Source organism: Centruroides vittatus, unplaced genomic scaffold, assembly GCF_030686945.1.
Source record: "Centruroides vittatus isolate TY-2023 unplaced genomic scaffold, ASM3068694v2 contig_1035, whole genome shotgun sequence".
Classification (NCBI taxonomy): Eukaryota; Metazoa; Arthropoda; class Arachnida; order Scorpiones; family Buthidae; genus Centruroides; species Centruroides vittatus.
In genome coordinates, this window is record NW_027120673.1 from 815709 (window position 1) to 828513 (window position 12805).

Consider the following 12805-nt stretch of genomic DNA (forward strand, 5'->3'; position numbering starts at 1 on the left):
ATGTATTTTAATATTGCATTGTAAGTGTAAAGCATTAAAAAATTTATTATTTTGGATAATTTATTTTAGTTGTTTTCATTGACAAAAGAGTATTCTCATTGAGGAAAATGATAAAAAATAAAAAAGCATCTTTGGCAAAGAAAGTTTTCAGTTTTCAATTTTATTTTCCTGTACAGCATATTGTTATATTATTAGCAAAAACAATGAAAAAAAATGATAAAATACTTGATTTATTTTATAATCTTATTTTATATAACTGTGTTAATACCATCTCTACATTCTCAGCCTTAGTAGTATATTTAAATTTTATAGGAATAAAAACTTCATTGTTTACTAAATTGTTTAGAAAAATAAAGCTTATCTACTAATTTTAATCTGTAATAACTGTTGTAATTATAATAAACTTCATAAACACAGTATAGTAACTCCTTAATACTTACCATTAGCATAATTAAATAAAGTTTATGATAAATATTTTTTATAACTTTAAACTCAATTCTTATAATAATGTAAAGTTTATCATATATTATAATGTGTTTAAGACAACTCTCTTTAAAATAAATTTAATTTTATTGTCACAAGAAAAATTTTGCAATGCTATTTTGTAAACATATTAACTGACATTACCTTGCAAACTCATTTTTGTTCATGATTATTATTCTGAATAGTAAGCAGCTACAGTATAAATATAAGATATATGTACTGCACATATATATCAAAAAAGCTCAACAAATCAAAATTAAATGCACAATATATTTCTTTTTGTACTCTTTCAAATAATTTTTGAAATTTGCAAACACATTCTTCAAATTATACTGAAGTTTTTTGTCCAGAGAATTACTTGTTATTTCTAGTGGATACTCATCTTTTGCAAAGGGACTGCAACATCATTTTATTCTTCCATTAATGGGATAATTGCCTTTCATGATTTTCAGAATTCAATATGCAGATTCTGCTTCTTGAATTCTAAAGATACAATGGATAGGAATTTGCCAGAAATAACTAGTTCTCTGGAAAAAAAACCTGACTACAGTTTCAAGAATGTGTTTGCAAATGGCAAAAATTAAATGAAAAGAAATAGAAAGATAATCTACTTCATATCTTAATTCTTTCAAATCAGCATATACTAGCTTTAGAAGTGAGACTTTATAAAGCCAATCAGTTATATAAAAGAACCATATCTAAGCACTTAAAACAAGTGTTCTAAATTTGTCTATCGCAAAATCACAACAGAATAATCAAATCTAAATCAGATTAAAAATAAATTTTGACAAAAACTAATAAATTATACATTTATAATTATAAATTCCTGTAATAATGATACTTTTATCTAATAAAAAGAAATAAATGGATACATAAATATTTAATTACTGAATAAATTTTGAAAATAAGTCTTAAATAACTTGGATCAACATAGATCAAAAATACAGAATTCTAACATGAAAATTCTTTCAAGTAAACAAGTATATCAAGAAATATGCAAGCTAAACCTGAAAAAACTTCATTTAAATTTATATGATTTCATAAAAAATCTGATAAAAATTTAAAATAAAATTCATTAGCCTTAAGTTTACATAAACTGGATTGTATATTCTTGGATAAAGCTCTGTAAATTCCTACATTTTAAATAAAAATAATTTAAAATTGAATATTATCTGTATTTATATCTTATAACATAAAAAAATCTTACTGATAAAATGCAGTTTTTACTTAACTGTAATGATTTATTATATCTGACTATCATCATCTTGCAACTTAAGATTCCTATTAAACACATTAAAAATCTATTTTAAAAAAATTCTCTTTGTAACAGCCACAATATATAATAAAACTGAAAATTAACATAAATGTTAACTTCATGCAAGTATATAAATCTACAATATAATATTCATAGATTAGCACTAAAACATATGGAAGTGTACAAATAATTGATACTCAAATATTTTCAATTCTTTTTAATCTCAGAAGAATGTTACAGTTCACATACAACAAAATTCAAAGATTTTTTCATTAAATATAAAACAAAAATTCTTTATCAAATGGCATTCGATAAGCATTTTATGGATCTCAGAACAGTTCCAAGATCCATAAAATGCTAAAAAGTTTCAATGATTCTTGGACAAACAATATTTTGTTGGATTTACTTTTTTAAGTGTACAGACTATAATCATGAATGCTAAATATCACAGTTTACCACATCAATCAGTTCAATATATAATAAATTGTCTTTCAAAGCATTCACAAAAGAAATGTAACTGGTTTTAAGAATAATTTTGAATATTTACATATTGCCAAATATTGTTTCTGATGATAATTTGCTATTTGTATGTTATTTGTATATATTTTTTAATACAGTAGAGCATTATCAGACTTAATTGGGGACTGGTCGGATAACTGAAAAGTCGGATAACCGGAAAGTATGAAAAAATACATTATTAGTATAGTGTATTAGGCCTGGTTTAAATACTAGCCTCCCTTTCATGGTCGAGCCAGTGCTGCCAGCTAAAACATGAAAAAATTTAACAAAAATAATATTAAAGTAGCCAAGACATAACCAAATATTGTAGCACCACATCACTAGCAGACATTTGAATTTGCCGACTAGAACACGGTTGGTTAACCGATAAGTCGGTTAATCGGGTTCGGATAATCGATGTGCTACTATAATCTGGTGTAACAACGTTTACAATTATACTATAAAAAAATTACATCTCTTGCTTTAAGTAAGAAATTTAAAAAGATATATAGTATAAAAAAATTATATGTAAGTATAAAAGAAAATAGTTGTTTTATAATTCAATATTTTAGGAATGTCTAAAAATTTCATGAGCAGTGAACTTTAAGAGTAAATTTATCTAACTACATATGTCTACCTTTTAAAAAACTAGAGTAGGATTTATTTCTGAACTTAAAACTTCTTTAATGAACGTTTTTTCTATACTTAATAGCGAGGTTGAGGCCAAAGTTTTAAATGCGAAAACGTGTACTTCAGATATTCAGCACCACTTTCCTGTAAGCTAGAAGTTTGACAATGGCCTTTGGAATGTTGAGAATGATCCCACTGACTTTCCAAAACATCACGTTTTGCACAACTAATGATGAGGAGAGGAAAGTCCCAGGTAGCATGCATACTACATCAGTCTGTGTTTAGCACTCATTCCACTAGCATCTTACGTGTCACTTGTAATCACACATTTTTCCAAACTTGTGTTCAGATATATTACATATAAACATTAGGGTTTCTCAAATGAGACTTGGGAGCCTGGTTGTTTTTTTTTTTTAACCGGGGAAATTCTACAAATTTCTTAAAAATTTCATTTTTTTCTTATTTTATGTTAAGGTTGAGGAAATTTTGCAAATAGAAAGTATAATTAACTCATAAACTGTCAGAATATATTTGTATTTATTAATTTTAAAACCTACTTATTAGTGTTTTTTAATTTTTGCTCATTATGGCATGTCAAAAATGGTCAATAATCAATACATAGCTTATTTCTGGCAGGTCTCTCAATATTCGTTACCAGTAATATCTGGAATAATTGTGCTTATGCTATCTTAATTTTTAACCATGCCCAGTAGCTTCAATAACTGCATAATACAGAGTTGTGCAAATTGGGCAAGGATACAAACGAGTAAGTTTGCAAGTATGAAGTTTTTCTTCATAACCTGGTTATTAAAGACAAACAAACTGCCAAATTATTGGGCTATGATGTGTCTATTAAAGCAGTCAAGGTAGACAAGTCAGGAATACTAGAGAACAAAAGAAGTACTACAATCTTGAAATCTTTCAGGATACAGGTGAAAAACACATATTTGTCTTCTCTTAAATGCATTAAACAATATTCCATCATATCAATTGAATCAAAAAAGGCATTTTCGGTAGCAACACTTTTCATTACTAAAATAAAAATTAGTTTGAGTGATCGGAGTATTAACCATCTTTGCTTTCTGAAATCTTATAATACAAAATATTGTAAATTTTATATTTTATTTAAAAAACAAATATTAACTTCTAAGTTAGAAGTTTGATCCAAGTTCATTTTTTTAAATTTCAATTCAATTCAAAGCATTTTTGTTGTTGTCTTTGTTGTTGTATGCAGTTTCCAGCAAACTTTAATAAATTTTTTTTTACTTGTGAAAATTTCTACGTAATTCAAAATATAATTTTTAATACAGTGGACCTTCGCTATAGCGCTGCTCACTATACCACGCACTCGGTTATAGCACAGGCGACGTTCGCGACGCAACAAGCTCAAACACGTTTATAAAGGTTTTATGCAGGCGTTTATAGAGGTTATACAGGTTTTAATAAAATGCGCTAATCACTAACACTGTGCAGCATTAGTGAGTAGTGCATTTTATTGTTACTGCGTATTGAGTAATTGTGTATGTATTGAGTGCCTGCATGTATTTTGAATAGTGTTTAATTTTTGTATGCATGATGAGTAAAAGAAAAGCTTACAGTGTGAAAGAAAAGCTTGACATTATTGCTAAAGTAAGAGGTGAACCGCGTTACACCATGCCGCTCGGTATAACACGGTTCACCTTATAACGCGGGTGTTGTTTCCCACCCAACATGCGCATTATATCAGGGGTCCACTGTATATATCTTACACAGCATTATTAATATGATTTGAGGTTACAAAACGTATTAAATTACTTTAAAGAACAAAAATTTAATATATCATTTGATTTCATATTTTGTATATCTTAAAAATAATTTTGTCTCAGGATCCCGGGAAACAGTTCACTTTTATCCTGGGACAAGCAAAAGACCAGGAAATGAGAAACCCTAATAAACAACAACCATAGCCATTATATAATAAAACATGCCAAATGATATGCCAAATTCTTGGGCTATGTAAAGGCTATAATTAAATATTTGAAATTACTGTATTTCAATTTTTTTTGTTTTCTGCAAATCAAATTCCTACTCCAGGTTGGTTCATTCCACACTTCAAGATACTTAAGATCCTTAACAATGTATATTGTATAATTTTATTTGAATAAACATTATAAAATATTTCAGTATTTTTTTCAGCATGGAATGCATTATTGTATTTTACATTAATTTCATATGGGAAAAATTGTTTTGCTTAAGGAGTGTTTTGCTTTATGAGTAACATTCTGAAATGAATTATACTCATTAAGCAAGGTTTCACTGTATTTATATTTATTTTAATTTTATTAACTAGCCAGAAGAAATAATTTAGCTAGTCAGTTAACAGGATTAAAAACAGCTTGGGGTAATTGAGGTTTTAAAAATCCATTCAGCATTTATACAGTAGTAGTACAAATCTAACTAAATAAAAACAACCTTATTAAACAGGTCAAAAACTGAATACCACTTAAGAGATATGAGAAACTTTGTATATTAGAAGTCAATATGTCACTCTTAACTCTATGTGCTGCATATGATGTGAAAAGAAGTAATCTTTTAAAATCTTTATCTCAACATTAACATGTCTTATGTGGCCTTCCTTTCCACATGTGCTTAGTCTGGGCAAAAACCTGACATTTTCATTCAAGACTTGTAAGATGCCAAGCATGGAAATTAAAAAGAACATGTGAGAGATGTACTTACTGAGCTAAAGATTTGACAAGATTATTACATCATATGCAGCATATAGAAGTCAATTAAGTCAATCAAGTCAATCATGATACATGTAACATTGTTCAGAATAAAAGTACACCCATCTGAGATATGCTTGATAATTTTTTTATTTAGTTTGGTGAGAACTAGCTATCACAAATGCTGAATGGTTTTTTTAGACACATTGTATATATGATTTATGTTTAATAATTGCTCCATTAGTTAGTGAATAATGAGGTATGAAATGAATTAAAATTATCAAAGGCAAACAATTACTGGATTAAATTGGGCTACATTCCTGCTAATAATTATTATTAAATACCAATAATCTAGTAGTCATTGGCTTTGATATGATTATCAGGCTTTAAGTTGTTTATATATGAATTAAAATTACAAATGCATAAATTTGCATGAATGCATGAATAAATTAATTTTATTCCTATTTCATTATTTTCTGTTGAGATACACATAAGTGTTGCTATTTCTAGGATGAATATTTGTAAAATTTCATCAACTGCCTTGAAAAAATAATTTACAGTTAGTTTTTATATGAAAATTATAAACAATGGTTGCTTTCAGTTAATAAGTAACATTCAATAGTGTAATAAGTAACATTCAATAGTGTATCTAGTTGAGCAGCAGCTAATGGAAATGATTGACACTACAATTTCACTACTAAGAAAAATTAGTGATCTATCTTTACTGTGTTCATATTTCAGTCAGTCAGTAGAGGAAATCCTCATTAATTCAAACTCTGATAGTTTGAAATCCCATTAGTTGTAACCATGTTCTTGTCCCAGTCGAGGAGAGATTTACATGTTAAGGAATTCAGTTTGTTTGAAATACAGCTACCTCAAAATTCAGTGACAGAATTTTCTATGCACATGTTAACTCTTTCATTTATACATAAGACAGAAGTGCCTCCATGCTATAGGTGAACAATAGACCAAGAACAATTGTAATCTGCTTTATATAGCTTTGCTTTTACAGTAACACATTTTCAGGTGTAACCTTACTTATGGACTACATTTTTTTTCTTTTAGCTCAAAATACTGCTGGGTTTCAGAAGGTTGAGGTAAGTAGCAGATTGAGATACTTATAGGAGTCTATACTATTAGATTTGGGCAACTTACTACTTTCTAGGCCACTTTAAAAATAATTAGAGCTACATTTTGAGGAATTCGGCTTACTTTTTATAAAATCTATCTGACAACCTTCCAGGTTCTCATCCGACAGGTGCTGTTTACTTACAGTTGTTTATTATTATTATTATTATTAATAATTAATTAATGAAAATAGCATCTGTATACATAGCTGTAATGTTTGCTTAATAAATTGGTTACTTGACATTTGGTATATTGTAAATCTCTGATAATTAGAAGTCACAATTATTTCACCCTTTGAATTTTGAACTAATGAGGATTTCTCATATCTAGTTTGCAAGACTGATTTAAAAAATGGAAACAGAAAAATTTTTATTCTGAGTTTGAATATTTCATTATTGCAATACTCTCTAATAAATGCTTACTAGTGAGTATTACAGTATATCAAATTTATATTCATTTTCAAATAAAAAAATCTTTAATTTTTAGTACACCAAAATGATTGTACCAAAGTTTAGATTTTTAGAAATTTACTTCACTAACACTGGTCTATAAATTTAAACTGTTTTCTTCAGAAACAAAATATGCCAATTCCTGACTTTTATGTGCTGAATCTAAAAATGGATGATTAGCTAAGATTTCTTAGATTATATATATATATATATATATATATATATATATATATATATAAAGTGAGGAATGGGAAGGCAAATTGTTATTGTTAGATAGTAAAATGACTCTCAGGCTTGTTTTGTCTCATAAGAATCACGAGTTACCATTCATATTGTTTCTAGCTTAAATCAATTACTTCTGTCATAAGTCCATTTACATTACAGTATACTAAAGAACAGTGGGTTATGCATTCCATCTAGGGCTGCTCCAGTCCATCTTGATGCTTCTAGTTTCAGTTTCTTGTTCTGTCCCTTGATTTGTACAATGTATCTTGATTTCAGTTTTTATTATTAAAGTTTATAAAAACACAGGACAGTACTGCATTGTAAATAACACTTGTTTTATAACTTTAACTGCTAACATGTATTGCATCACTACTGTATTTGTGATGCAACACATGCTACCTTACTATACTTTACTGTAAGTATAAATACTTAATTACTATCTACATTTTCCTTCTGTCTCTGCATTTTTTTTCCAAATGGGTGCATGAACACTATTATTATAATAGATTAATAAATAAATAAATAAATATACATACATACATACAAATATATAATATATATATACACACACACACACACAAACAAACATTGAGAACAACATTGTGTAAACTGAAAACTGTTCACTATGTTCTAGTTTTTTCTATACTAACATATTTTCCATAATTTCAACAAGTTTTCAATATGTAACACTATAAAATTACACTGTAGACTGATAATGTAATCAAATACTCAAAAAAGTAACTGTCAATTTCACTTTTAAATTTATTGGAAATTATTTGAAGCATCCAAGAAAATTGTAGTCTGAAACAGACTAGGGTACAAATGTATTTTAAAAGACAACCAAACTAACCAACTTACATTTTCAAAATCTACTCAAGTAACAGTACAAGAGATGTAGTCACACAAAACAGTATTTCCCATACTAATATTCTTAGTTCTCACTGCCACTTCACTCAAGTTTAAAAAGCACAACATAAAAAAAATGTCATATGCAGCTGACCAATGAAACAGAAAACAGACACATCAAATTCAAAACTAGACTATATAAACAGTCACAAAGTAAAGAATAAAATTTAATATTTGTTCTTGTTTAACCTTTCTTTTATATTGATTATTATCATGTGTACCACTAATTTGCATATGGAATGCATGACACAAAAAAGAACTGCCATACTGATATTGTAGCTCCTTGCACAATAATCTATTGCTAGTGGTTATGGGATATTCCATTTTTTACAGTAGCCTACCAGTCTACACAAGCCATCAGCAATGCAATGACCCACTCAAATTTCTGGCTATATATACATATAGTACATGATTACAATGTACAGATTAAATATAAAAAATTTTTGAATTACAAACTAGATCTAGATGATGTGATTTAAGCACACCTATCACCATTTCAATGACAAGTCTGAAATGGAGAAACAACCAAAATCTAACTGATCTACTGATTTCTCCTGATCTACATCAAAAACATTATGTATACATTATGCTAAAACCATCATTAGCAATTAGAGTAAAAAATAAATGCAATATACTGACTTTACATGCATCAACAATAGAGCTTAATTTCTCAAATGTGGCATTGAAATAATGGTGTATTCAAAACAACTAGTTATAACAACTTTTTGAATTATTTTTAACCTGAATGTGACAACGACATAAGAGTATATATAAGATGTACTATATTATTTACGTTCAAAAATGTAAGTTGTTTTGGTTGTCCTTAAAACCAAACTAAAACTCAGGCTTTTTTATATGCTAAATCAAACTTTTTAAATCCAATGCATCACCACAATAATGGAAACTTACTAAGTGATATTTCATATTTTACAGAACTTTTCACCACCAAAGAAACATCATAGGATCACTTCGTGTCAATCATAACTGAAATTGAAACACAGGACCCTACGCCATGGAAAAAGTGGAATATACTTGTTCTAATAAGAATAACTCAAAATATATCATTTGGTATTAAGACTGTTATCTAATACTACAATGATATATACATCCCATCAGGTCTACAGTGTACAGTACTTCACCTTATATTCATTCATTGGTTCAAGTAAAAAGCATTTAATCGATATTTGCAATTAGTAGTAATACTTTTTTGACATTTTTAAATTTTTTTATTTTAATAAACAAACAATTTAAATTTTGGGTAAATATTTATATTAAGGAAAATGCAATGTTTTTCTTATTTTATTTTAAAAAGGAAACACATTTAATAGACATTTGAGAAACATTTTTAGAATTCATCAGTTTTAGTGTTATACAATTAATATATTCCTTCTTAATGTACACTTTTATAATAGAAAATGTATAATTTTAAATGTAGCATTATTTCAGACATTCCTAATTAAAACCTACCAAAAGTATAAATTTTTGAATATATAACCACTTTCATTAGACCAAGTCAATCAAGATGGACATTTATTAATTTAATCAAATATTTGACAAGTGTCCTTTTTTTATATTGAACATTCAAATCTAATAGTAAAATATTTTTCTCTAAATTTCATAGAATTGCAAAAATTAGAAAAGTATCTATTTTTGACATAATGCAGCAGAACCACTTTTCAATTATATTTTACTGTTTAATTATTTAAATTAACTAAACTAAATATTTTTTTATTAAATGTATTATTCTAATAAACAGTGCAGCTGCAAGATGAAAGCTACAGGCAGTACTCTCTAATAAGTAGTAGTCTTTTGGAGGAAGATAAGACCTCTTCTAAGCTTAAAAATTGCATATTTTATTCAGCATTGAGCAAAGTTATTGAGTGTTGCATTGTTGTTAAGATAATAAATTAAAAGAAATTATGAAGATTTGTTCCATTAATAGTTGCCCTCAAGTAATAGTCACATCCAATTCATAATGAATATAAATCATAAATACCGTGTAATAGTTAAGCTCAACATGTTGGACATTTACATTGATAAGATGAGAAGTTATAGACATACAGTTCATTAGAATAAAAAAAAATACAACTTACCCAGAAATATATTATATAATCTTAATTTAGATATAACTTTTGTAATTTGAATAAAATTTAATTAAATAATTATTGCTGTCATTACAATTTAAAACTTTTTAAAACTTTATTTAAAAAATACTCCTCAAATATGAAAAAAATGTTCAATTATGCAATGTATAAAACACTATGTAGATGTATAAATACATTGAATAACTTGCATATTATATAAGCATTTAAATTTTGATTAACAAATATTCATCTTTTATGATTGATATTAAATTAGCTGATGTATTGATTTTATAAATTTTACATTGCATTAATATAGTAATTTATACATTAGGATTTTATACATAATTAAGAAATCTAAATACACAATTACAAAGTTGATTTCCAAAATTTGCATGAGAATGCATATATATGCAAAACAGAAATTACTGATTGCAGGTATTTACAATGTTACGATTAATTTGTAATAAAAATCATTTTACATAAATCAACGTTTTATCACTGCTAATATTTTTTAGCAAATGTAATAATTACCATAATTTTTTGTACAAAATCGATACATTTAAAACTTCTTTGAAAAACACGTAAAAACTATATAAAGCAATGATAATATTTTAGCAATATCTTCATAAATTATGTAAAAATTTGAGAAAACATATTAGTGAGGATAAAATTATGTAAGAATCAATCAAGCTACACTATAATAAGCAAATCGAAAATTTCAATCGTTTAAGAATTCGAAAATGTTTGTTAGCTCAATGTTCTCAGATCTACTGACGTACTGATTAAAAAAAAAAAAAAATAGGAAAATCTACACAATTTAAAATCAGAATTGTCCCAAGTTTCTTATACGGTTTGAAATTATCACTGTAAGTGTCCACATGTAGTATATCTAGAATTAGAATAATGCTCAATGATTTTCAGTTCACTCGACAGTTTTGTTCAAAGTAACTTCCGACGTGTTTCACGTTCATTGTTCCATAATGAACATGAAAAACAAAGAAATTAATTCTGAAATAAGCGAATGATTTAAAAACAAAATTTTACGAACATTTTTAAAACAAACTAATTATTAAAATCTTCAACATAATTAAAAAAAATTAAATACTTTTTCAACCGTGAAAATTAAAATTAGCAGTGAGAACCACTTATGCACTCACAATTTTCATTTAAATCATTTCTAAACAAAAATCTTTAAAATTTCCGAAATATTAAAAACAAACATTTTGAAGTTTTAAAGTAGAAAAACCTAACTAAAAAAAAAGACTCCAACATACAACTTAGCTTTTAAAAATAACCTATTCGGAATAAACATTTTGTCTTTTAAAACAGTTTTTAAATTTAAAATAAATACCCCATGACTTGATTTAAAAAAAAAATGAAGGCTCAATTCCGACCACACCCAAATCGGTTTAATGGAGAATTCGCCATTTTGTCTTTCTTTTAAACGCCTTTCAATTAAAAGCGTAATAATAATTCTAATTTCAGAAGTAAGGGGAAAAATACGATAGAGAGAAGCAAAAGACGAGGTATTGGAATGGATAAAATGGCTTGTAAGCATTAATGGGCAACTCAGCCTGTTTTATTTCCGAGCGAAGTGTTGGAGAGTCGGCCATCTTTTCCCTTCCGAACCATGAAGAAGGCTGAAAACAACAACAACGTCCACCATTGCTAGGCTCAGTATCGGGACCAAGTAGATACAACAAATACGGATCGGACTTAGTTTAAAATGTTGAAAAAGCGGCACGAAAGAGTTGGAAATAATGGAAATGAGAATATCTCGAAAGAAATCTATGATTATACAAGCGATGAGACTTCAGGCTCAAGGCTGATGTTGTAAAGAGGTAACGGCCATTTTGTTGCGAACCATAGATTTTGCCTTCGGTCAAAAACTATTCTGGAAATACTTCCAAAAGTATTAATGGAGACAATATTCGAACTAAGTGCATTAAAAGAGTTGCTAAGCAACATAAAAATCTTTGTTTACTCACCTTATTGTGCAAATGTTCGACCCGAACGATCACAGTTGACGGCTGCCGTTGAGAGCCCGCGTTTTGTGCAGGAAGGAACAAAGAACGCTGAGGCCAGATATGCACGAGACGCTTTGGTTGTCTGCGGTATATGCGACGGGGCCAAATAACTGAATACACGGGCCTGCGAGGGAAACCACCCAAAACGGCCACCCAATGACGTTATGGGGAAGGGAAGGTTGATGGGGGCCGGAAAGGGCGAATACTGCACACGAAACTGTCCCAACGTTTCGCGCCGATTTGCTATGTGTTTTAAGGGCGACTTACTCAGTTCGCCATATTAGAGCGTCGTAGCGAAAATTTCCTATTTTTAATAAACGGCTTCATTTTCTTTACGCAAAATTTTTCCATTATTCATAATATTTTTATTACTCGTTTTTTATATTTTTTAAAGATTTAATTAAGTTAAAATAGA

At 28.0% G+C, this 12805-nt stretch overlaps 1 protein-coding gene across 2 annotated transcripts in view; it reads right to left on the reverse strand.

Annotated features, from left to right (window-relative positions):
• Window positions 1-12572, reverse strand: part of LOC136969169 (zinc finger and BTB domain-containing protein 45-like) — a 285864-nt gene extending 273292 nt beyond the window's left edge. The window contains exon 1 of one of the 2 annotated variants that reach the window (XM_067263270.1): window positions 12352-12570. The gene's annotated coding sequence lies outside the window, so the exon portion shown is untranslated. Of the gene's footprint in view, window positions 1-12351 lie in introns of both variants that reach the window. The other variant, XM_067263264.1, reaches the window with a different exon arrangement.
• Window positions 12573-12805: the final 233 nt, after the last annotated feature.